Below are 27,667 nucleotides of genomic sequence, written 5' to 3' on the forward strand. Positions count from 1 at the left end.
CATTCAGTGACCATCTCCTTGCTTTCATACATCGCTCAACCAACAATACTAAACACCAACACCACTATATCCACACTCGCAATCTCAGCAACTTCAACCCCTCAAATTTCTCAAACACTTTTAAATATATAAACTGGCAAATCCTGTATACTCTTCCCCTTGACAATGCAGTAGAATATTTTAACTCTATCTTCCTGAAAACCCTCAACTCCCAAGCCCAACCAAGAAACAAACGAATCAAGACTAATTCTGCTCCTTGGCTATCCAAAGAAACTAAACAAATCATGCACTGCAGGGACAAATCCTGGAAATTCTACCAAAAAAAATAAGATGCCTTCTACCATGCTTCAATACACCCAACTCCGCAACCAAGTAAAGAAACTAATCACCTCAGACAAAAAAAAAACTACTACAATAAACTTCAATCCAACAATAACAAGAACCCAAAACAATTCTGGAAATCTATTAATTCCCTACTCCACCCAGGATCTAGGAATAATCCCTACCCTAACCCTAGCTTAACTGACTCAGAATTAAGCTCTCACTTCAACACATTTTTTACAGAATCCATAGCTAATCTAACCAAATCTTTTCCCAACAATAATCCATCCAACTCTCTTTCCTCTACTCCCAGCACCCCTAATAACTGTATGCTTAATTTCCAACTCAAACCTGTACCAACTACTTTCATAAAAAGACTCCTATCAAAACTCAAGCCTTGCTCAAGTGCCCCGGACAACTTACCCTCCTCCTTCCTTAAATCCGCTGCTGATGGTCTTGCTCTCCCTATAAGCATCCTAATTAACAGATCTTTAAAAGAGTCTTATGTACCCAAACTTTGGCGATCTGCCTTCATTCTACCTCTTCACAAAGGAGGCAAAAACTACAATATCTCTAATTTCCGCCCAATTGCCCTACTCTCACCATTATCAAAAATACTTGAAAAATGTGTCCATCACCAACTTATGCCTTTTTTAACTCAGAATCTCCTCATAACTCCTACCCATCATGGCTTCTGCCCTGGCCACAGCACCACTACCACCTTACTATCCTTCTTAGACACAGTAAATCGAGCATGTGATTCTGGATTACTAGTATCCACAGTACTGCTAGACCTTTCCAAAGCCTTTGATACCATCTCCCACAAGCACCTTCTCTTTCATCTCTCCAACCTCCATCTCTTCCCCTGATACCCTTTCCTGGTTCTCCAGCTACCTATCTGACAGATCTCAATCTGTCAGATGGAAGAACTCTACCTCCTCCTTCTTGCCAACACCCACCGGTGTTCCCCAGGGGTCCATCCTCGAACCCATGCTTTTCAACATTTTCATTAATAACCTTCACTCAATCATCCCTGATACGACAGTTATCCAATATGCAGATGACTCTACCTTAGTCTGTGCCGCCTCCAACCTACCTGAACTCCTGAATAAAACTCAAACAGCTTTTTCCACTACCGAAAACTGGATGCACCAAAACCATCTCTCTCTCAACTCTAATAAATCCAAAATACTTCTCTTCCCTCCCTCCAGAAATTTCTCCTTTGACAAGAATGTGTTCAAAGTCCTTAGCCAAAGCAACTCTGCCATTGAAGTGGTCCCTTCTCCAAAACTCCTCGGCATTACCATAGATGAACACCTTAAATTTGATATCCACATCCAACAAAACATAAAGAAAACCCATCAAAAACTAGGCATGCTCTATAGAAATAACCGCTTTCTCTCCAACTCCACAAGGCAAACTATTGCTAATACCTACCTCCTACCCTCTCTGTTATATGGAGCCCCTCTACTAACTAACCTATCTTCTTCCATCACCTCTAAACTCGAAACTTGCTATAATAAAATCTCCAAATTCGCAACTAAATCCAAAACCTCTACTCACCACTGCCTAACCCTACAATCTCTGAACTGGCTGGAACTCTCAAACCTCCTAGACTATTTCCAATTAACCACCACGCACAAATTAATATTCTATCCAGATAAATGCCCAGCCTTAACAAACATCCTTCCCCCTTACATCCCAACTAGATCTCTGAGATCTGAACACCAAAATGTAATCTCTGTCCACAAACCCAAACACCCTGCAGGCCAACTCCTTCTCTCTTTCACTGTAGGCAAAAAATGGAACTCTCTCCCTCCTTCACTCAGGACTACACCTAACTCTGAATCCTTCAAAATCCTACTTTTCTCTTACCTATCCACTAAACGTAAATGCTCCTGCTTTCACCCTACATAGCAATCTTAAGAATTTCCCCTTTGAGCTCTCCATACTCCTGCTTTTCTCTGCACTATTACCTCTTTTCTATTATCCTAATTAAACCTAAGCTAACATACTCAGACTAAGCATCTTCTCTCTCTTGACTCCAAGTATTGTATATATTGTAAATATCAAATAATTCACTGATGCTTATTGTCCAGTCAGTCTAAACTTACTGCCCTGAATGTAAATACCTACAAACTTTGCTACCTATGTCAAAATTGTATTTAAATGTCAATTTATCCACCTGTACCTGATTGCATATATGTATTTACCATTGCATTATGTAACCTGTGTATCCATATATATATATGTACTTACCATTGCATTATGTAACCTTTGTAACCATATTGCTTATTGGAGCTTTTCTTCCCGGGATTCCACTGAAAATGGGCACACCACTGGCCCAGTGGACTTCCCCGGTAATCAAACTGAAATAAATAAATAACTGGAAGTTTTCTTCCTGAGCCTCCATTGAAAATGGGTCTTCCCCAATTTGACTGTCCTAGTAAGCAAATAAATAAATGAATTAAAATAAAACAAAAAGATTTATGTACTCACCATAACATTCCATCTGAGTAGTTCTACTTCATTTGTCTTCAACCTGTGGGATACCGGATCTGTATCGGATCTGAGCCGGCAACCTTACGAACATCTGCTCTGAGCTCCAAGCTCCTCATCTTAACCATAATACACCTCTACTACCTTCCAACCCCCAGATTTGCTGAATCTTATACTGATAACCCGACCTGAAAAAATACTTGTGACCTACAACTGCAGCCCGTAAGCTGTTCATATGCCAAGGTCCAGGGGAAGGAGGGAGGGACGGTTGAAGACAAATTAAGTAGAACTACTCAGATGGAATGTTATGGTTCGTAGGTTCATAGGTAGGTACTAGGCTATCAGCCCAAGGGCCTAAGTAAACCTAGCCAACAAGGTTTCCTGGCTTACACCACCCAAGAAAGTTATTTTCCTGTGCTCCTGTTGAGCAGAGCCACCGAAGTGATCCCCGAGGTGTATTTCCTATTTCCCATCCACTCATCAAGATTTTTCTTGAAGAGTGCTAATGTGGAACTTTGCTCAACATAGATGGTTAGCTTGTTCCAGAGTATGGGAATTCTGTGGAACAGGAATCTATCCCTCCAGCATGTCCTGTTTATTGTGGTGACAAGTTTAGGTCCCTAGAGCATGTAGCTTGGTGGGATTGGGATTTCTTTAGGTGCAGCATGTCCAACAGTTCTGGGTTTGATATAGCTTTATATGTTAGGCAGAGATCACCTCAGAGTAGATGATATGCTATGGAGTAAAGCTGGAGTTTTTTGAGATGGTCAGTGTAGGGCATATTTTGTGGCCAGTAATCCTCTTTGTGAGGTACTTCTGTGGCCTTTCCAGCTACTGCAAGTACATTCCAAAAGGGGCGTTGTACTCTATAATGGGTCAAATGAGTGTCGAGTAGAGAGGAACAGTGAACACTTTTTTCCTAGATGAGAACCCTTTTATGATGAGGTGTGCCACATAGAAGGATTTCCTGACTACTGTGGCAATGTCATTATCAAAGGAGAGACTACTGTCCACCTGGGTCCCCAGGTCTCTTATCTCACATTTGGCGTTAAGTAGACTGCTGCCTATGTAGTAGTTCATGGGTACAGAGTTTTTGCCAAAGGGGATGACAATGCACTTTTTGGCATTGAGCTGGAGGCCATGGCTCTGACACCAGGCATCTGTCTCAGTGAGGCCCTTCTGTAGGATGTCCACATCATTTGGGGACTCAACTATGGCTCATAGTTTGCAGTCATCTGCAAACTTCGTAAGCCAAAGGCCTTCTGTGTTAGCCTGTACTTCAGAGAGGTAGATACCAAACAGGAGACGTCCCAGGACTAAACCTTGTGGTACTCCACTTGTCACTGGTTTGAAGTCATATTTGGAATCTGCAACTTTTACAGTGTGGGTTCTGTCAGTGAGCCAATTGGCAGCCCATCTTGTGACATAGGGATTTATACCTAGTTTAGTGAGTTTAGCTATAATTCTAGAATGAGGAATGGTGTTGAAAGCCTTGGCCAGGTCAGGATAAGCTGTGTGAACCACCTTACCCTCATCTACAGCTTTGTTGACTGCCTCAAAGAAGTCAATCAAGTTCAGGAGGCATGATCTGCCTTTCACAAACCCAAACTGGGTGGGGTCCAGAGTTTGGATCTTACCAATGTCTTTTTGTTTATGAGTTCCATGATGATAATTCCATGGTCTTACAGACCAGGCTCATCAGGCTAATAGGGCAATGGTTCCTGGGATCAGTGGTTGTTCCCCCTTTATGGAGTGGAATAACTGTTGCTGCGTGCCATTCAGTGGGCACAAAGCCTGATGTGAGACTATGATTGAACATGGCATTTAGGTGGGGAGCCAGTTCATTCTGAAGTTCGTGTAAAACGCAGCTTGGGATGTTGTCTGGTCCCAAGGATGCTGTGTTTTTGGCGTTAGAGAGTGCAGCTTTTACCTGTGTAGTTCTGTTTACAGGGACTCTGCATTCTTCCTGTATAGATATCGGCCCTTTAGGGGGTGAGAGGGGGGTAAAGTTAGCACTGAACCTATCTGCCAGGACGTTGGCAATATCAGTTGTTTCTGTAATTTTCATGCCATTTTGCTGTAACTCAGCAGATCTAGGTGTTAACATTGAGATCCTTGACATAGCTATAGAATGCTTTGTGGTTGTCCCTAGAATCAGTGGTGATTTATTTTTCGTAGCTAGCTTTGGAGGATCTTATAAGAGATCTCAGCTTCTTACTGAGGCTGACCAGGGAACTCCTCCACTCATGGGATTTTATTCTCTTTTGCAACAGTTTCTTCCTTCTATTGTAGAGTTTGTTTATGGCAGGGGACCACCAGATTGGCTTCCTTTCTTGGTTCTGTTTGGGATAGCATGATCTATGCACTTGTGTAAGTGCTTATAGAGTGCATCTGTGAAGGATTCATCAGTTGTAACTGTAGTGTCCATCTACATGGGTGTCATGAAGTTCACCACTTCTGTCTTAAGAAGCATGAAGTTGGCTTTGGATAAATGTTTTACCATGATTTCCTTAATGGGGGGTGGGATGAGATGTGGTCGGATTTGATCAACGAGGAGTTGACTTCAGGTGTGGAACACCGGTCACTCATGTTGGTAATGACTAGGTCTAGGATATTATTGCCCCTGGTGGGGGTGTGGATAAATTGATCCAGGGCATTGGAATTTATGAATTCCAGAAAGCGTTGAGTGAAGGAGTTGGTACACGAGTAGTTTTCCCAGTTAATGGTGAGGTAGTTAAAATTGCCCATTATTAGGGTGTTTGGTTGAACCCTAATATTTTCCAGTATATCAAGAAAAGAGGAGTGGGAATCCTGGGGCATGGTGGAGGATCTGTAGCAGTTTTGCCCAGAGTTAGTTGCACCTGGATAACCTCGGATGCATTATGCTGAGCAACTAGCCTGAAGGTGTGGATATCCCTAATGAATATGGACACACCTCCAACTTTGGTGTTCCGGTCCAGGTTAAGTGGCCGAAAAGTGTGGTATGAGTTATAGCCTGGTAATGCAGGGGTGCTGTCTGGAGCCTTGAACCAGGTCTCAGTCACTGCACAGATATCAATGTTCTCCATTTTAGTGAGTACATAACTTCTTTATCTGAAGTAGTTTACTTCATTTGGTCTTCAACCTGTGGGACAGAGTCCCCAGCTACTAAACTCTTGGGTGGCCCTCATGGAAGGATATTCTGGAGCACCATGGAACCAAAGGATGCTCTCCTTCTAGAAGTCAAATCCAATTTGTAATGAGAAATAAATTTATGAGATGAGGACCAAGTAGCTGCAGAACAAATAGCATCCAAAGAGACTCTAGACCAAAAGGCCACAGACATAGCCATTGATCTAGTGGAATGAGCTCTCACCTGACCCAGAGGAGACATGCCTCTGTCCTTATAGACCTGAAGGATGCATGAAGAAATCCATCTAGCAGTAGTGACCTTGGAGATAGGCTTCCCCAAAAAGGGTTTATAGAAGGATACAAACAATTGATCAGATTTATGGAAATGTTTTGTCCTGTGTAAATAGAATCATAACTGTCTATGAACATCCAGCAGGTGGAGTTTGTACTGCATCTTGTTAGCAAAATTAGGAAAGAAAACAGGTAAATTGATGGTCTGATTAATATTAACTGGTGTTGCCACCTTAGGAAGAAAGGATGGAGTGGTCCAAAGGGAAACCCTATCTTTGTGAAAAATCATATAAGGAACTTTGACAGACAAGGCCTGCAGTTCTGAAACCCTTTTGGCAGAGGTAATAGCTTCCAGAAATGCTGTTTTCCAAGATAAATAGTTTAGATCTGTGGTTGCAGCAGGTTCAAAAGGCAGAGCGACCAGAGCTTGAAGAACCATAGTAAGGTCCCATGGGGGAACAGGATCCTTGACCAGGGGGCGTAACAGAAAAGTGCTTTTAATTATGGTTTTACACAGCCTGGAGGAGGCTAGAGAGGCAGAATTTTCACCTACATGAAAATGAGAAATGGCAGCCAACTGAACCTTGACAGTAGAAGAACTAGCTCTGTGTTGAAAAATATCAGCTAGAAAATCAAGAATGACAGAAATAGGAGCCGTGAAGGGGTCTAAACTCTTTTGAGAGGTCCAAAGAGAAAAACGTCTCCATTTGCTGTGATAAACCTTCCTGGTAGAAGACTTATGAGCAGCCACCAAAACAGACGTAATTGAGGAGGATAATCCTGGAGTCCTAGCAATCATGGGAACTGGAGCAGCCAAGCTAGCTGTGAACTTCAAACTGTCCAGATACAGATGAGGAACCCCTGAAAGGTGTGAAACCAGATCCTGAATGGGATCCAAGATTCAAGGCAGAGCCAGAAGGTGAGACCAAAGGAAGGGAAACCATACCTTGCAAGGCCAAAAAGGGGCAATGAGTATCACCTTGCTCCCCAGTCGATGAGCTTTCTATAGAAACTTTGGAATGAGAGGTAGTGGAGGGAGAGCATACAGAAGACCGGGAGGCCAAGCATGGACTAAAGCATCTCTGGGGGACTCCCCTGGCAGGGGGGTTCAGAGCAAAAAACTTGCCGCACTTCACGTTGGAAGGAGATGCAAAGAGATCGCAGCAAGGCTGACCCCACTCGTGGAAGATCTGTTACTCTACTGAAAGATTCAGAGACCACTTGTAAGGCATCAGAATAGTCTGACTTAACCTGTCAGCTAGGATGTTGGACCATCCCGGAATGTGCGTTGTGATGAAAAAACGACTGGTGGAGATCGCCCATTCCCACACTCTCATGGCCTCGTGACAAAGGGGGTAAGATGTGGTCCCTCCCTGTTTGTTGACATACCAGACCACCGACATGTTGTCTGACTGAATTGCAATAGTTCCCAGGGGAAGAAAGGCATGAAGGGCCTGCAACGCTAAAAGGACCACCCTCATCTCTAGAACATTTATGTGCAAGCTGGTCTCTACAGGGGACCATAGGCCTTGGACTGTCCTGCCTGAAGAATGCCCCCCCCACCAGATTTTGGAGGCATCTGTGGTCACTGTGGCTTGGGCTGAGGCTGGAACAAAGGGTCATCCCTCCAAAATGTCCGGAGAACACATCCACCATATGAGGGAAAACTGACAGACTCGACTGAGTTGTATTGGATACAACTATGGAAGTTCCAACAAGGACCATTGTACAGCTAGAGTCCACTGTAGAATTCTCATATGTAACCAGGCACATGGGAGAAGCATTATGGTCACCGCCATTGAACCTAAGAGCCTCAACTCTGATTCCACTGTTGGAAGATGAGAATGGTAGATCATAGAGACATGCATCCTCAGGTTTTGTACTCTCTTTGAAGCCATGAAGATTTTGCACTGTAAAGTATCTATCCTTGCACCAATTTAGTCTATCACCTGTACAGGATCTAGGAGTGATTTGGATGCATTGATTGTGATCCCCAAATGTGGGGCAAGGATCAAGAAATAATCCCTGGTGGGAGCAGTGAGGAACCAATCGTCCAGGTAAAGATAGACCTGAATCCCCTGAAGCCTCAGGTGAGCCGCTACCACCGCCATTACTTTGGTGAACACCCTAGGGGCTGTGGTGAGACCAAAGGGTAGGGCTTGAAATTGGTAATGACTGACTCCTAGCCAGAAGCGGAGGAACCTCCTGGAGTTTCTGGCATTTTTATGTGATAGTAAGCATCCTGGAGGTCTAACGAACACATCCAGTCACTCTCTTGCAGGTACGGCATGATGGACTGTAGTGTGACCATCCGGAACTTCTCTTTGGCAACTGACAGGTTCAGGGTAGATAGGTCCAGGATGGGCCTTGAGTCCCCCATTTTCTTTGACACCTAAAAAAACCTGGAGTAGAAGCCCGATCCAGACTGATCTGGGGGGATGGTTTTGATGGCTCATTTTTCTAGCAGATTGGAAATTTCCTGTGCTGCTGCCTCCTTTGCGTGGGTGGTACGTCCAGGAGGTGTTTGAGAGATTTAGGGGGACACACAAAGGGGATAGAGTATCCTCTGGATATGATCTGAAGCACCCAGCGGTCTGATGTTATGCACTCCCATGCCACCAGGTGCAAGGACAATCGTACCCTGACTGCCTCCAGAGTAGAGCAGTCAGGCCACCCCTCAGGGTTGCTGTCCGGGTCTGTCCGAGAAAGGTTCCTGAGACCCAAAATTTCTCGGAACCCCTCTGCCTCTGGGCCGGCATTCATTCAGTCCCTCTCTGCCTCTGGGGGAAGAAGAGCCCTGAGTGTCGTGGGAATACTGTGACTTCTGGAACCACATCTTCTTTTGCCCTCTCTGGTTCCGGGAAAAGGACCTTTGAGGGTTCGAGAAGTGGATCCCGGCAGCAGACAGTGTCTTCCCATCCTTCTCACTCTGGACTAATGTCTCTTTGACAGTCTTACCAAAAAGGGTAGAGCCGTCATAAGGGGTATTGGAAATGACACCTTATAAGGTTCCAAAAATTGACATAATCTGAGCCAGGTGTTGCACCTCATGGACACACCAGACCCAGCCACCCTATCCGCTCCTTCAGTAGCATGTGAAAGGAGTCGCATGGACATGTTGGAGACTGCTTTCAAAGTGGCCATCTTCACGGAGAATGAGTCCCTGTCCTCCTGCGTCATGGACTTAGGGGGAGACTCCACCAGCTCCTTTACTAGATCACATTGGAGTCTCGTGATATGGGCCAGGTTGTTCAGTGCCCTAATAGAAAAGGTAGCTGAAGCATAAACCCGCTTCCCTAGGTGGTCCATCATCCATGACTCTCAGTCAGGAGGATGATTTGAGGAACATTCCTGGGATAGATCCTTCTTTGTGGCTGCTGCTACCACCATAGCATCTACGGAGGACCCCTTGTTCCACGCCAGCCTATCTGAAGGTGGACTCGAAATCTTGTCAGACCTTTTGGGAATTGGTTCCATGGTGTCCAGCTCCTTCCATGCCTGCGAAGTGACCAGGTCCACCAAAGGATCTGCGGGAGGGGACACCCAGGAAGTAGATGGGCCTGTGCTGAAAGCCTCTAGGAATACGGACTCATCAGAAGAAGGTTTGGGGGCAGACTAATCTCCCTGTTGGTGAAGAATTTCCATGATGTCTCCAAAGGAGACATCCTCAGGAGGTGACCTGGGGGAACCTTCCCCATCATCCAAGTACGTATCCTCAGTGAGGGACTCAGGGGAGTCCAAGTGCCTCCTCTTGCATGTATGCTTGTGAGGCACCTCCCTGGTGGGGCTCTCCAGGGGGAACTTGCAAGCCACTTGTTCCTCAGTGGGAACAGTCTGGTGCTCCTCGAGAATGGGCTGTCCCTCTGATAAAATGATGGGAATCATAGAGAGAGCTGAGGGGGTCTGGGTGGAGTCTGAGAGGACAGTCAGGGGTCTTGATTCAGTGGAGAGAACCCTTTCTACTATGTCAAATGCCGAGGGAGAACAAACTTCCTGTGGAACCAATAAGGAAGCCGATCTCCCCGGGTCTGACGGGAGAACTGGAGCCAGGCCCGAAGTGGATGGAGCTATAAGGGAGGGAACTTGGCCCGACAAAGGCGGAGCCGATGAAAAAAGTTCCATTCTCCCGGATCCAACACCCAAGCTTCGGCTTTTAAAGCTGCTCAGATCCGAGCTGGTCAGATCTGACATGCTCCAGGCAGTTGTCAGCTCTGAGACCCTGACTAAAGCCATCCTCATATCCAAATACTTCAGACCCGATGGACAGATCAGAGAAGGAGAAATTGGTTGAAAAAAAGTAAGCGAGCTCCCCCCTCCTGAGGGAGAGGGGGTTGGCAAGACCTCCATCTGGATCTGAGTAGGAATGAACCTCCTCATCATTTTATCCATGTTGACTTCAGATAAAGACCGGGTGGACCTTGATGAGGCCACAGACTTCAACCTTGCGGGTTGGGGCACTGAGGCCCTAGATGCAGAGCATGTCTCCACCGGCTCCAGAGAAAACCTTGGAGATTGGAGCCGAAGGGAGTCATGGATCCTAAGTGTCTTGACTGGTGAAGGGAGGTCCGGAGACCTCTTATGTTTCTCGCTGGACTTCAGCTTTCTCTCCTTTTCTCTGCCCCTTTTCCACTCCGCTTCCATGGGCTTTGGCATGGGAGGTTGAGTCCCAGCCTGGAAGGGAGGAAAAGGCAGGGGAAGAGAAGAAGGAGAGGCAGCCACAGCAGCTGCTCTGACCAAAGCTGAAGACAAGGCAACTGCCTCAGAAGAGGAAAGAAGGCCTTTCAGGGCCAACTTAGCCTTCCTGTCTTTGATGGCACACGGGTTAAAACCTGCGCATATAGTGCAGTCTCTACTAAGATGGGCCACGGCCACGCATATAACACAAAGAGTGTGGCCATCTGCAGGCGATAACTTATGGCCACACTCAGTGCATCTTTTAAACATTGGCTTATCAGCCATAGTATCAGTAGAAAAAACAACAGAAAAAAGTATTATTTTTTTCTCACTGAAACACCCACTCACCACACTCACACACAGAACACACTGAGGGGGTGGAGGGGAAGCAAACACATTCACAAACTAATCTAAGAGTAAGCTAACAACTCTAAAATTAGAAAACTTGATGCACCAAGCAAGGGGAGGAGAAAGGGGAACCTACGCTATCACTAATCTAAAGTTAGAAGAAAAAGGAGACATTCTAAGAGTTTTACACCCACTTACAACCTGAAGCTCTGGAAAGCATGATGCTTCAGCAAGCCACGACAAACAAGATCTGAGGGTTGGAAGGTAGTGGAGGTGTACTATGGGTAAGGGGAGGAGCTCGGAGCAGATGCTAGTAAGGTTGCCGGCTTGGATCCACTATGGATCCGGTATCCCACAGGTTGAAGACCAAATAAAGTAAACTACTTCAGATTATAATTTATGATGGTCTAGGTTCTAAATGATTTCATGAAGCTTTTACCATTCTAATACCTCAGAATGAGGTCTGTCTAGCACAAGTGAACTGCACAACAGCCATATTCTTTGCCACTCCTTAAATTAATTAGTGTGCAGACTTTCCTAGTATTGCCAGTGTTGTTTAACTTCATAGTACAGTTCTACTCATTAAACACAGGTTGACTGTTTTTATGTGGCAACACTAAATGCACTGAAAGGTCCAGCTCAGACTGCCATTTTGTAAAGTGCTCAGTTGTAATGTTGCTCATGCTTCCCATTTCCTGTAACAAGCCTGTATATACCTCGCCGAATATATATGTTATCATATGGAAAACTTTAGTGTTATTTTAACAATTTAAGTGTATGCATAACTTTCATATATGAAACGTTTCTGTCATATTTAATTAATAGGAAAGCATTTCACTTATTCTTCTGGTATGCAAGCCATTAATGTTAAATTTCTGAGTCTTTATCATATATTTTTAGTTATTAAAAAGTCACTTAGCATTACCTTTGGGTGAATTGATTGTATACACCAGGTAATTTACATCAGCCAACCCATTATGTCCATGCTACTATTAACTCCTTTTGCAAGGGTTCTTGCCCTTTTTTAAAATAATCAATATACACATTTCATGCCACAGACTTTTTCTAATATAACTATAGATTTGCCCGTTTTAGTTACTGGCAGCAATCTTATGATGACCTGATTCCATTTTCAAACAGGACTAATACTGCTGCCTTTCACATTCACTGTACCATGAGGGTCACTCTCATCTTGACTAGTTTGACATCTTATTTCACTTTCCTTTCTTTCCCTTGTTTGAAGTTTTAAGAGAATTTTCAAAGTAAAAAATTACAAATATATTATGTAACACTTATAACATTTTTGAAATAGAGTGGTATAAAATTCAGTATTACCAGTTGCAATGGATTTGTGAGCCCTTGAAAAAAAAAACAGCCAAATAAGTGTATCACTGAGAAGGAAATCTTGATAGCTTAGACCGATTGTCAGTGGAGCTGTACAGAAATAATAGTTCAGAATATATATGGATAATTTCTAAAATATAGAGTATTGGTTGTATAATATAGGGAAAAATAAAGTACTAGAGTTGCAATGATTCTCAGTTTCATCAAGGACTATTAAAGTGGCTAGGAGGGGCATATATAGATATTAAAGTGAAATATATAGCAAAGGAAAATAGACTATTTAATAGTTAAAGTACAAATGTCCAGAAGAAAATGTAGCAATTCATATTATAGAGCTTCATATCTTACATGAAGTACAGAATATACTAATTTGTTATTTTGCAGGGCTGACAATTTTCTTGCGCCTATAATCTATCTGTTTTGTATAGCTGAGATGTACTGCAGGATTTGCAGATTGAAATAAGGTAGACCAGCAGATTTCCATGTTGTTGATGTACTTTCTTAATGATGTTTTTTTTTCTACCCCGGGTTATACATTATTCTAAATGTATTCCTTTTGTAAGTAAAATATACAGCATTGTTCATTTTGCTGGACTATTATTGACTTATCAAAATAAAGGTCCCTAATTCCAGGTTTTTCTTGGTCATCATTTAATGACCGGAAAGTAAAATTGTGCGCTACCAGAGTTCATGCCTCTTATGATGATAAAGAGGTTTCTTGAGCTTCCTATTTTATTTTTCAAAATGTATGACCATCTTGCTGTAGATAAAGAATGTGAAACTACAGAATCAGAATTAGAGTAATAGTGGTGGTAGCAGAACAGCTGGTATTGCTGTAAAAAGTCTCAACCATTCTGCACTCTTTCATCAGGATGAGAGAATAGTGCTGAGCGAAATAATTAGGATAACAGTGGTACTTTAAAAAGAATTTAAAAACTACAAAAATGTGCCATCAAAAGCAACTTACAGTACTCTTTGTAGCAGGAAAAACTGTTTTGTTCTCTCTCAAAAAATGGAAAACATAACTTTCTGTCCTTGCCACAAAAGTTTGAAAGAACGCTGGCATAAGTGTTTTGTTGTAGTTCTAGTCATGTTTGTTAAAGGCATTTACTAACTGCATTTTTCATTTGTAAAAGTTTAAAGGTACTTTTTTATTTATTTGCATATTTAGGCTAAGACTAAGCATCTCTTTGCACACCTCTTAGCAGAAAAGAAATAAATTCACTAGTATGCTGCTTTGCCTCCAAACCTGTAGTCATTGCTTACTTTATATTCCATGAGTACAGCACAGCACTTCTTGGAAATACAAATTCTGAGTTATTCCACTGTGTGTTGTTGAATAATACCAGGGGTGGCATTTGCTATGTTTTGGCTTATACTGTTATACTTCATCAAGATAAGCTATTAATTATGTTTTCTTTTTGACTTAGTGACAGTAACTCCTACTCTTAATCTAAAATAAGGACTTACCAGTGCTGTGCTCTGTGGTAATTTTGATTTGAGACACATTGTTTTGTAGAGTCATAAAGACTTAGTAACACTTAGTGTCACTTTCTTACTTTGCATATATTGTTCTTCAGCTGTGACTAATGAAGGAATATTCGCTAGTGTGTCACTCTTGAATTCATTTCTGTATCTATTTTGTCATCAGTTTTCTTACACCATATGGTCATGTTCATCTAGTTCTCATCATTTCTGAGAACAAGGTGACAGAAAAGGCCAATAGATTTATCTCATCACTTTATAATGCTAGATTCCAGTACACATCACTGGGTTGTACCTCTTTTTGTCAAACTAGTGTTCATATCTTACTTAATAATTGAGCAAGGCTTTCACTGTCATCTAGTCATATCAGAAGGTGTTTAAAATGTTAGCACCCTTCTCCTACATGCACATTTTTTCGTCATCTTTTCTGTCACCCAGGAGTTCCTCACATCATTAGTTTTACAATTATCTGTAAATTTCCATTTATGGCTCAGTGCTCAACTATCTTTATTCTTGCTGACTAGTTTCCTGTACTTCATATAGTTTTTGTCTTCAAGAACTTGGAATATTTTTCTTTTCCTATCCTGTCCTAGTGTGATTTTGTGAAAACATCTTATTCAATGTGCTGATATAATTCCTTTTTTCCTTATGCTTGCCAAGTCTTTGTTTCTCAGCCTTGAGTTCAATGGTTAACAAATATATGCATTTGAAATCTCTGTAGTTCACTTGAAATAATGAACATATAATGAGGTAGGCATGGGATTAAAATATAAGAAGTTCATTAATAGGCAATATGAATATTAAAGCAGAATTAGATATCTAATCTAAAGTTGGCTACATGGGAGTGGGAGTAGAATACCCTGAAGACTGTTTCACTGAGTTATCGAGTTACTGTTCAAAACAGTGCCAGTAAACCAATAGATCTGAGAGAGTATTAATAACAGAAACCATTATTGTCTATTTCTGAAAGAACAGACATGTTTTTAAAATCAAAATTGAAAGGAAAGAGGTTGAAATAGACATTTCCATTAAGTAATCAGTTTTACATCTACCATCCACTCTCCCAGATGTGAGCTTCTGCTAATTTCTCATATCTGGTTCTTTTCCCACAATTATGACGAGTGCCCATTGTAAATGATGATGATTATGTGCCTTGCCTGATAAAACTCATGCAGTAATAACATATAACTGTTTTTTTTTTTGAGAATAAAACTGTCAAACTATACCATCTGCCTAAATTCTTGCATCTCAGCAAGGAAATGTAATATAGGGCATTCATAAAAGCTGTATCCCCAATGGCCATCAGTCTTCTAATATCTCCAGCAGTTTGGGTCAGATTTTTTTTTTTTTTAGAAAACATTTTATAGAGATGTGAGAGGGTGAGAAAGGCTTTCTAGATTATGATTTGCCATAAATGAGAAGGTGCTATGTGCTCAACTTTTAAGATAAGTGTTTTGGTAGAATAATTAAGGTGAGCCACCCCTCATTTTTCAATGCATTTATTTATTTAATGGTAGTTACTGCAGTTGCAACACCAAAGGGGTTGGTTATATCCAGTTATTTAGATTTTAATTGATACTTATTAGTTATGTATTTGTATTTACTGTGCCTTTAATTCATTCTTCAGGGCTGGACTTGAGTGATATAATCAATGATGTATGTTATTTAAATAAATTGTTAGTTTGCATCCATTTTGTTGAAGTCCTGTTTGTTGTTAGGGATGAGAGCACTTAACCAAGTTCATATTTTTTCATGAATTATGGTGTTTTTTATCACTAACCGATTAAATATTGCTTTTTGCCACTTTACTGCTTATGTGGTGGATGGCACCCATTGTTTTCTCCCTCCTTTTGGATTATTATGTTAGTTTTGCTACATGGCTTTTTCTGATCCCTGTTTTTTTTTTTTTTTTTTTTGCCATAATGACATCATCGACTGGTGAGAGGTTAAAGGTGCTGGCCATTCTTTCTTAAATTTTTGCATCGATTAGAAGTTTAAATGGACTTTAATGCTTAACCATGGTTTTGAAGCTACCCAGCCAGTTAGGCCGTTGTGGAGGTACCATTAGTTGTATTTTTGTGAACAGTGAGGTAGTAGATGTTTTGCCATCTACTACTGAGTCTATTTTGTCTGGGTGATTTCACAGAGCATTAACAACATTTTGCCAGGCCAATGTGTTTTCTTATATTTCATCCAAATCATCAAATATTGATATTGGGAGTCAGTACCCTGGTTATATAGGTGCACAAGTTGTTAACATTAATATCAGTGATTGGTTTGTTGCTAATTTAAATTTTGGGGTGCATGTTTATAATGAGACTAGCTGTTTGAAGCAACATATCCAAGAATTGGAGAACAAACCTTTGAAGTTTAGAAAGTTACAAATTGAAAATGTTTTTTTTTTCTAGAGAGAATGCTTGAACTGGGTGTGTACATGAGGAACTTTGACTTGAAATTATCCTATGGGCTTGGTTAAAGGCTCTGACCTGCACAAAGTGCTTACACAGTTATTTGATCACAATGGCAATGTACATAGGGACATTTTATTACACAGATGGACAAACTTGAATCCAAAATATTTTAAATAACTTTATTAGCACTGATTTGTTGCTTAATACTTATTCTGTTATGAATGAAAAGGCTTTTAAAAATCTTGATTCTGTATGTCATGGTATTAACATTAAAAAGAAAGTAAGTTAGAATGGGAAAAGATTGCTTAACAGAGAAGATTTGCAAATCCCCCTCCACCGTCCCAGCAATGTAAGGGTATGAACCCTGTGGTTCAGGAGTCATTATCCCATCTCCCCATAACAGATGATGCTATTGATAAATTTAATGAGGGTGAAAATACTTTTACCCCTTTAGACATACTGCCCCTGTCTTTTGAACAAGAATTCTCGATCATACAATATTACCTCAGGAAGTGGCTTTTTTGACTCAAGTAAAGACAGGAGCATCAAAGTCACATGGGATGGGATGAGTGAGAGGCAGGTGGATATGGAGAATGAGTTGGCACCAAAACTAGATGGTTTAATGGATATCTGTAGTAAGCATAGAGAGTTAAAACATTTAATTATAGTGATTTTCATGTTACTGATGCGCATGCTAACCTTTTTGAACAGGGCAATACTTTTATTCCCACTAAGAGCCTCTATTAGTAATACCCTCATTGAGTTCAGATTATTTACACTCAAGTTAAACTTGGCTCTTTGGTTCAGAAATGACAGTAATGCTTTACTTTTCGTTTTATGTGAAGCTAGTACTGTTATTCCTCCACCTCACCGATTGGTTTCTCTATTTGAGAAGATATGTGAAAAAGATATGCATGATATCTTGAGTTTTAATGCATCAACTCAGTAAATGTAGTTATGGTGTCAAGTTCATCTTGGAGAAAGTTGAAATGGATATGCATTCATGAAATGGATTTGTTAAAGGCTATTTGTTCAAATAAGGAAATTTGTTTCATAAAACCTGATAAGGGAGGAGGTTTGGTAGTTGTGAATTATGTGGATTATGTAGATAAAATTATGTATTAACTTATGGATGATACATATATCCCTTAAAATGAATATTGCACATTCTAATATTGCTTAATACATGATTTGTTGATGCAGGAGCAGTTAAACAAGGATTAATTTGAGTTCCTGATGATATCAAACCTTTTACTCCATCCATTTTCAGGATCCCTAAGATCTGTAAAGATGAATTTAATCCACCACTAAGGCCCATAATACATGCAGGCAGGTCCAAGGCTGTAAAGCTATTGTAAATTTTATGAAATTTAAACTAAAAGGTTACAGCAATGAATCCCTCTACTTTTCAAAGGACTCCTTAGATTCTTGAAATTAGTTACCAGTGAACTATATGATGATAAGTTGGTTTTCATAACAGCTGATGTTAAACATCTATTTTCTTCAGTTCCATTTTGATGAAGGTTTATAATGGTTTAATGGATTTTTAATTGCTTTCAAAAGGTTTGATAATAGAACTATAAATTTGCTGGTCACTTTAATAGAGGCTGTTTTAAAGAACAACTTCATTTATTCTGAGGAGGAATATTATCACCAGTGTGTAGGTGTGGCCATGGACATAGCCTGCAACCCTTCTTTTGCAAATTTGGTTATGGCTGAGTGGGATAACAGTTTATTTTTTGTTGTAAATATGTGAGCTGTTTTAAGCTTTATACATGTTTTTAGATGACATTTGTATTTCTTTATTTGACGTTTTGGAGAAAATGTATACATTTCTAGATTATATTAATAACACAACATATTTTTTGAAATTTACTTAGCATGTTTTTGAGGGTGAATTTTGCTATTTGGGTGTCAAAATATCCAAAGACTCCATGAATTGTGGTTTCACTTCCACTATATTTTGTAAACCCCACATACTGTAATTTACTCTTGCATTATGAATGTTGTCATCCTTTTCAACAAAAGAGGGCTATGGTTAAAGCCTAAATGGGCCATCTTGTTAGAATGGTATCCAATTATACCACTTTCTGTATTGAGCTGAGTGGTTATATTGAGATGCTAAAATAGACAGGGTTACACTGATTTAATGTTAGATAATATATGCACCAAGGTTATTAGTAAGTGAAAGGGTCATGTATACCATCCTGTATTAGGTATCTCTTTTACAACATGTAATGGCATTGATGTAGCATTAAATAATATTAGTATAGACTCTAACTTTGTTTGCTCTATGATTTTGACTTATTCCCCTAATAGCCCATCAATCAAAAAGGTTATTGAACATAATTGGAGTATTTTTTGACCAGACATTTAATGAGTTATGTGGGCATAAAACCCTGCATTGTGTATAAGAGAGTTATTAATTTCAAGAACTTGATGGAAAATACTAATCATCAGTATTTTGATATCAGTAATAAAAAGGAAGGTACTTACAAGTGTGGTAGATGTAAGCAGTGCAGCTATATTAGAGAACGTAAACAACATAAACCAGCACAAAAGGAGAGCAGTATTAAAAACAAATACTTAAAATAACCACAAAGTAACAGACAGGAGAACACCAAATTAATGCAAATAAACATAATAGAGACCCAAATAACCACATTCCTGAAATAAACTTAACAGAGACCCAAGTACCAAATTAGGTTCATTTGCATTAATTTGGTGTTCTCCTGCCCATTACTTTGTGGTTATTTTAAATATTAGAGAATGTGTTGAAGCTGTTATTAATGATAAGCATATAAAAATTATGGTAGTTATGGAAGCTGCAACACCAATGAGGTTGTTTAAGTTGTAACTTGTAACAGTTGTACAGCTTTCTATATTGGCAAGACAGAATGCCAATTAAAGGAGAGGATTTATGAACACATACAATATTAGGATAAAAAATCACAATAATGTTTTATATTAACATGTGGAAGAATTTTCAGAACATTGCTCTCATGTCTTAGAGACGATTGTTCTCAACCCGGGGGGAAGGAAACCATAGAATGAATGGTTTGAGTGTTGTGAACTCAAATAGCAGTTACTCGATAATATTAAAAATGCTCCAGGGTTGAATGAATATTCCTGTCTTATGAGTGTTTTAAAATTATGTGCCACGAGGTAATAAATTTGGATTCTTATATGAGTTAAATATGGGTGATGTTTATTTTTTATTTTTATTTATTTATTTATTTAGATTGTAATTAAACTTATTCATTATGCATTTGTATTTACTGTGCCTTTAATTCTTTCTTCAGGGCTTACTTCTGTGACGTAATCAATTATGTATGTTATTCAAATGAGCTGTTCTGATGAAGTCAATTTGTTATTAGGAACAAAAGTGCTTAATCAAGTTCATACTTTTTCAAGAATTATGGTGTTTTTTTACCATTGATTGATTAAATCTTGTTTTTTTTACCACTTTACTGCATATGTGGTAGATGGCATCCATTTTTCTCTTTATTTTTGGATTATTAAGGGCATCAAATATTTTGTGTAGCTTAGGGAAATCATACCTGAGATTTTTTTTTAACATATAAAGAGAAGTGTATTAATACATTTGTAAATAGCAACAATGCAATTGTAAAGAAAAGAAAATAGTCTTTTTTTTTACAAGAGAAAAATACATGCAACATATAACCATGCCTGTGAGATATTAACTAAAATAAATTGTGGTACTCCAGACAATAAAGTTCAGTATAATAAGTAGTAATACATGTTATATCAACAATAAAACAAAGTTTAAAAGTGGAGACTTTATTAAAGAAAGATGTGTTTATACTAAATGGAATGATAGTCTCAAATGAAAATTTCAAGACTGTTTTGCTGAGTATGATATTTCTGAAAGAATTTAATATATCTGGGGATTTACTGGGTTTAAAGTGTGTAATTTTGTCCAAGATCTCTTTAAAAGTAATCTGCTTGTATAAATTGTCTTATAGTTCAGAGGGCATCTTTCAAAAAAAAAAAAAAAAAAAATCAAGATCTAGCTTTGGGACAATGCCTTCATTTTTGGATTTTTGATTTAGAGATATATAATGACGTCTGAAAACATCAAGTATGTCCCCAATGTCTGTGTATTATTTGTTGTTATTAATATCTTTTATTTCTAAGATGTTACTGCTTTTTGATTGTATTTTGACTTTTTTAGTTAGATTGTGCATATTTGTGGGAGACATGTCTTAAGAGGCTGCTTTCAATTTTTCCAAAGCTATGGTTATTTTATGTGATAATATATCAATGTATCTCTTATTTAGGTTTTCTGTTGCTTTCACTATAAACTTATCATTTGTTTTATATTTAGCTCTAGTCACATGAAGTTGAGATTATATGTTTGATAGTTCTGATTCCCATTCTTTTGTTTTCCACTTATACCATACCAGAATTTTACCAAATACATAAGATTTTAAAGAGTCCCAGATCATAGCTATATTAACTACATCAGTATTATTTGTTTCTAAATACAGATTCAGTTCAGTAAGGAGCCAGGGTGATAAATCTTTTCATTTGTTATATAAACAGGTATTCTGGTTAAATAAGGTAATTTTTGAAGAGTGTATCGAATTTTAGAATAAGGGAATTGTGATTGGAAATATGACAGGTTATGATATTAAATGTGGATATCTTTGAAATGATGCCCTGCGATGCTAGTAGTCTCTCAATTCTAGTTTGTATGTCATATTTATAGGAATAATGAGTAAAATGTAATGATTTGAAGTCTCTCACAGTGAATGTATCTTTTAAGTTAAGATTTTCAATACATTTTAAGCACTTTAGCAGTTGATGTTGCCCCAGTAGAGTGGAGGACAGCAACAGTCATACCTCTGCATAAAGGGGGGCATTAATGGACCCAGGAAACCCCTGATCCATAAGTCTGGTTAGCTCCATATGCAAGGGTATGAAAAGGATAATCATGGACCTGATTAACAATAACAAGAAATCTCCAGAGTCTAGATCCAACCCAGTTCGCTTCATGAAGGGCAAGTCCTGTCTGCTCAATCATGTGGACATCTTTGAGAAGGTCACCAAGGCCATTGATGAGGTAAGTCAATGCATACCACCTATCTTGATCTGGTCAAGGCATTTGATACAATACCACACTCAAGTATTATGGATAAGCTGACAAAAGTGGGCATAAACCTCTAGGTTACCAGATGGATAGCCAAATGACTCGCAGATAGGATGCATGCTATTAGAATGGGAGAATCCACATCCAAAAAGAGGCCAGTCACCAGTGGAGTAATACATGGCTCAGTGCTGGCCCCCTCCTCTTTGGGATATACTTCTCAGATGTCCAGGCAAATGTAGATGGCCTTTGGATGACCAAGTTTACTGATGACTGCAAGCTGGGGGCAATCCTGGATTCCCCAAATGATGTTGATATCCTACAGAAAGGACTGATGCAGTCTAATGATTTGAGTCAGAGCCATGGCCTCAAACTAACTTTGAAGAAGTGCATAATAATACCCTTTGGGAAATCAACCCCCTCCTGCAAATTAAAAAATTGATAGCACCCCCATAAGAGTGGGCCCAGTGGTAGGAAATCTGGGTACTCAGATAGCAATATGGGTACTCCAATAGATAGCAGTCAGAACTTTGACCACTGGTACAGTGAATTATCTTCTGTTTAAACTGTGAGCTTTGGCCGGTTAAGACCTGCATGATATCAACTTAAACGCATAAGTGTAGCTAAGTAACTTTTATCTGCACTTTTTTAAGTAATTTGTTTGTGTTGCATTGAGCAATATCTAGCTAGAAGTTGACTGGTTTTTCAGTAGGTCCCCACCCACCCTCCCTGTTTTTGTCTTGGTGTTAATCTTGGTGGCTTTGAAACTGCCCACCCCTCTTGTAAATTAGCACTTGGATACTCCTCCTGGGCCCATCACATTTGCTCACTCAAAAAAAAAATGTATCTGCTTTTACTGTATTTGTGTTTCTTCCTACTTTATTTTGCTTTTTTGTCATCTTAAAAGTACTCAATTGTATTTATTACTGCTTAGTGTAACTAACTCTAAGCCTTTTAGTTTAAGCACTTGGGCTTCAGACCAGTTGTTTTACATTAAGAAGGTTTGTGCTCTGCACTGTAGTGGCAGGACAGTTAGCTTACATCCTTCTAAGTTGGGAACTGCTGATTGAGGGCTCAGTGTTTGTTATTCTAAAAGTGTATTAATTCTGGTTTAAGCACTTGGGCTTCAGGCCATTTATTTTACATTAAGAGGGTTCATGGTCTGCACTCTTGTGGGAGGAGAGGCTGGACTCTGCCCTTCTGAGCTGGGAATTTCTGGTTAAAGGTTTATAGTGCCTGCATATTTGTACTGCTTCTTACTAAATTGGTAAACCTTGTTTGCTGTAGCATAGACTAGATCCAGGCCTGCTGAATCTAGTTTTTTTGTATAACTTGAGCACTAATGCAGGCATTCTTTAAAGTATTCAGTTGTATTTATTACTGCTTGGTAGTAACTTGATTAAAGTGTAGCTATCATTCAAAGTCTTTTGGATTAAGCACTTGGGCTCAGACCAGTTGTTTTACATTAGGAAGGTTTGTGGCCTGCACTGTGGTGGCAGGACAGGTAGCTTACATCCTTCTAAGTTGGGAACTGCTGATTGAGGGCTCAGTGTCTGTTATTCTAAAAGTGTATTAGTTCTGGTTTAAGCACTTGGGCTTCAGGCCAGTTATTTTACATTAAGAAGGTTTGTGGTCTGCACTCTTGTGGGAGGAGAGGCTGGACTCTGCCCTTCTGAGCTGGGAATTTTAAAGGCCTTCCCCCTGGCAACAACCCCCCCCATATTAGAAAACCTGCTTAACTGGTTTTCTACTAATCTTCCACAAGAAACCATACTGCTAGGAGACTTCAATATTGATTGGAATGCGTGTAACCTAACAAATCCATCCACCCTTATCAACCTGCATGGATTCCAACAAACCATTAACTCCACAACCAGAACAAACAAGAGCAATAACAAAGATTCCATACTTGACTGGATCCTGATAAACAGTCCCCATCAAAAATATACTACAGGTACCCTACCAGATGACCTAAGTGACCACTCTCTCATATATATCATAAGGCATAAAACTCACCTCAAACCACCACCCCTAATACGTTTATCTCGTAGCAAAAAACACTTTGACCCTCAACTATTTCAAAATGACCTTAGCCTGGTTAACTGGTCCCTTCTAAAACTCTCCTATTGACGCTGTTAACCACTTTAATAAAACCTTTCTTACTATATTAGATGAACATGCTCCCATCCGTTCTATTCGCATGAAATACAATACTGCCCGTTGGCTTACAACCTCCACAAAACAGCTAATCCTGAATAGGAATAAAGCCTGGTCTCAATGGAGAACCTCCAAAGACCCCATTGATCACCTTAGCTACAAACAAAAAGAAACATGACAAAATTAGCTATCATAAAAGACAAAAAGAACTATTACACCCACTTACAGCAATCCTCCCACCAAAATCCCCACAAATTTTGGAGATCTATTAACACTCTTCTTTCCCTTGGAAAAATTGAAACTCCCAATCCTATTGGTTCCTGCCCAGACTCTCCCTTACAAACTGCTAATGCTTTTAATAACTTCTTTACATCTACTATACTTAACCTAGCCAACCAACAAACCCCCAACCCCTCATTATTAGGTAGCCCAAATGTCACCCCTCCACTTATGCAGCTAAAACCCATACCTACCTCCTATATTCTAAATTTACTTCTTAAGCTTAAAGCTTCCACCCCCTCAGCTGACAATCTCCCAGCTGAATATCTCCAGCTAGGTGCCAAAGCAATCGCCTACCCAATCTCTATACTAATAAACAGAACCATAACAGAAAGTACCATACCTTCCCTCTGGAAAATCTCACACATCATCCCCCTCTTCAAAGGTGGCGATTCATTTGAATACTCTATCGCCCTATAGCACTGCTATCTCCAATTGCAAAAATTATGGAGAAATGCATCCACAAACAGTTACTAAATCACCTCCTTTCTAACAATCTCCTAGCTAACTGTCAGCACGGCTTTCGTCCTTACCATAGTACCACTACAGCCTTACTATCATTTACTGACTCCATTAATAACAACCGTAATAACAATCTTCTATCATCAGCATTCTTTGTAGATCTGTCTAAAGCTTTTGATATGGTGAATCACCAACTCCTTCTACATCGATTAAAAATGCTTTCTCTTGATAAACCTGCCCTTACTTGGTTCACTTCCTATCTTCACAACAGGAGACAAGCTGTTCTATGGAACAACAATCTCTCTGAACTCCTCCCCACCACTTTAGGGGTCCCTCAAGGCTCCATCCTAGGTCCTCTTTTATTTTCAGTCTTTATCAATGACTTGCACCTAGCCACACCCTTAACCACCTGTATTCAGTATGCTGACACCACCATCATTTGCTCTGCCACAAACCAAACTGACCTTCATTACCTTACCCAAAAGACATTTACTACTATTGAACAATGGTTCTCCAATCACTGTCTTCTCTTAAACCCCAAGAAAACTAAACTTCTCCTTTTCTTACCCACACACCTGTCTCCTCTATTAATCTCACAATTACATCTAACAATGGCACCCTTATATCACCTGACCAAACAACCAAACTATTGGGTGTTACCATCGACAACCTTCTAAAATTTGATTTTCACATCAACTCCAGCATTAAAGCAACTAATAGAAAGCTAGGCTCACTCTATAGAATCAGATCTTTCCTAACCACTGAAGCTAGATCTACCATAGCAAGAACACATCTTATCTCCACTTTACTGTATCGTCCCTATTTACACTAATCTATCTAAACATAATATTAAAAGCTCACAGTAACCTACAACAACATTGCTAGATTTGCAACTGCTTCTCCATATAAAACACATCACTGTCTGAACCTCTCTAACCTAGGATGGCTGGAATTACCCCACCTAATTCAGTACTATCAGCTTACAATTGCCCACAAAGCCCTTTACTACCCTGAAAACATACCCATGCTCTCCACCCTTATAAAACCATATAACAACTTAAAAGCCCTACGCTCTTCCAATAAAATCATGATTAAAACATCTCTATCAAAGAATACAGCAGGAGAATCTATTTTTTCCAACTCAGTTGGTAAAATCTGGAACCAACTTCCTACAGACCTTACTGATCAGACTTCCACTGCACTATTTAAGACCAAACTGAAACTCTTCCTTTCTAACCACTGGCTTTGCTCTTGCATAACTCCCAGTTAAACTACCTCCTATTTGACTTCCTATCCTTCTCCCATATCCCTTATACTTACTCCCTTATCTAATTCGTCACTTAATTATTATGTCCCTTCTAACCCGTTATAGGACTACCTTAAATAAGTAACTCTACTTCTCTCATTAAACTCCTGACAACTGTTATTGTATTTTAATTTTTCTCTCCCTTTTTCTCATATATCTGTACTTTCACTACTTCCTTGTCTCTGTATCCACCTTTTTTGTAAGTTCTTTCAAGTATTATTACTGTCTTCTACTTTGTTATTTATATCAACTTTTTTGACTTAAATCAAACATATATTTTGTATTTAATGTTTTGTTATCATGTATCTAGATAGTGGAGCTTTTCTCCTTGGGCCTCCACTGAAAATGGACTTGTATCCAGTTGGACTAGCCCGGTTAACAAATGTAAAATAAAATAGTGCCTGCATATTTGAACTGTTTCTTACTGGAATTGGTACACCTTGTTTGCTGTAGCATAGACTAGATCCAGGCCTGCTGAATCTAGCTTTGTTTGTATGCTTGTTTGCTTGTTATTTCGCTGAAATGCTAATTCCACCTAAAACGCGGCTTTTCAGCACTTCTGTGGATCCCTAGTGACATCTCCATTGCTTACTGTACTTATTTCCTTGTTTCACTTGAAAGAAAGTTACTGTTTGTCATTTTTGCATTTAAGTTACCTGTAACACATTGCATTTAAGTTACCTGGCACTTGCTCACTAAAGCAATATATAAGTCAGCACTAAAAAAATTAAAAGCACTACACCCTCACAAACTCCCCTTGAGTACCTTGTTTCCCATTGGCCCTTTTTGTTTCAATTATAAAGGAATTCCCAATACTATTCGAGCATGTCCAAAGGTCAATTGTCAATCTCCTCTCCGGTCCAGCTGGTGAATCTGGGAATCTTGAGGCAATGTTACAACTATCTCATGTAAACAGGCAGCCCTCTCCTCCTCCCAACAAATTCCAACACATGTGAGAGATGCAACCATATAGCCAAACTGGAGGCTAAGCTCTCTCAACTCAGTACTGGCGAAACCTGTCAGGAGGAGAAGGAAACCACACTCACTACAATTCCAGTCTCACATAGACCTACCACGACAGCAAACCAAACACATAAACACACAAAAACATACTCGGAGGCTCTAAATAAAAATCTGCCTAAGCAGCAGAGACCTCCAAAGCAGACACCCAAGCAACCGCTACCCCAAAACAAAACACGTGCAACACATAGCTCACAAAGCCAGTGTGCCGAACAGTCACAGCCCTTAAGGCTAAAAAACACACCTGATACACTTGTAATAGGTGACTCTATCGTCAGGCACACTGATGTCCCGCTCACCAGGCTGAACAAGGAGAAGGTCATGGTGAGCTGCCTGTCGGGCGCTAGGATCCGCCACATAACACAAGCACTCAGGTCACTCCAAGGCAAGTACAAATATGACTCAGTCATTGTCCATGCTGGTGTGAATGACCTGAAACATACCTCCCTGGACTACATGAAAAGGGACATAGAGGAGCTCTCTGAGCATGTGGCCCAGGCCAGTATGACCCTGACCTTGAGTAGCATCTTACCCTCACCAAGAATGATGCCACAATATGAAGACAAGATGATCAATTTCAACAATTGGCTTAAGTATTGGTGTCATTCAAAGGGGATCCAATGCCTGTCAGCCTGGGATGACATGCTCGACAGGCCACGATGCTTCGCTAGGGACGACTTGCACCTGTCACCCCTGGGCTTTCGGATATTGGCAAAGGCTCTTGCTACCCCCATAGTGCCTTTTTTAGGCAAGGCTAAAAAGACAAACCCACCTCCATAGGTATCACAAGGGATAAGAAACTAAGAGTAATGCTACTCAACGCCAGAAGTCTAAACCTCAAGATGCATG

The sequence above is a fragment of the Protopterus annectens genome, chromosome 2.part1 (genome assembly GCF_019279795.1).
Source record: "Protopterus annectens isolate FY-2018-M chromosome 2.part1, PAN1.0, whole genome shotgun sequence".
Taxonomy (NCBI): domain Eukaryota; kingdom Metazoa; phylum Chordata; order Ceratodontiformes; family Protopteridae; genus Protopterus; species Protopterus annectens.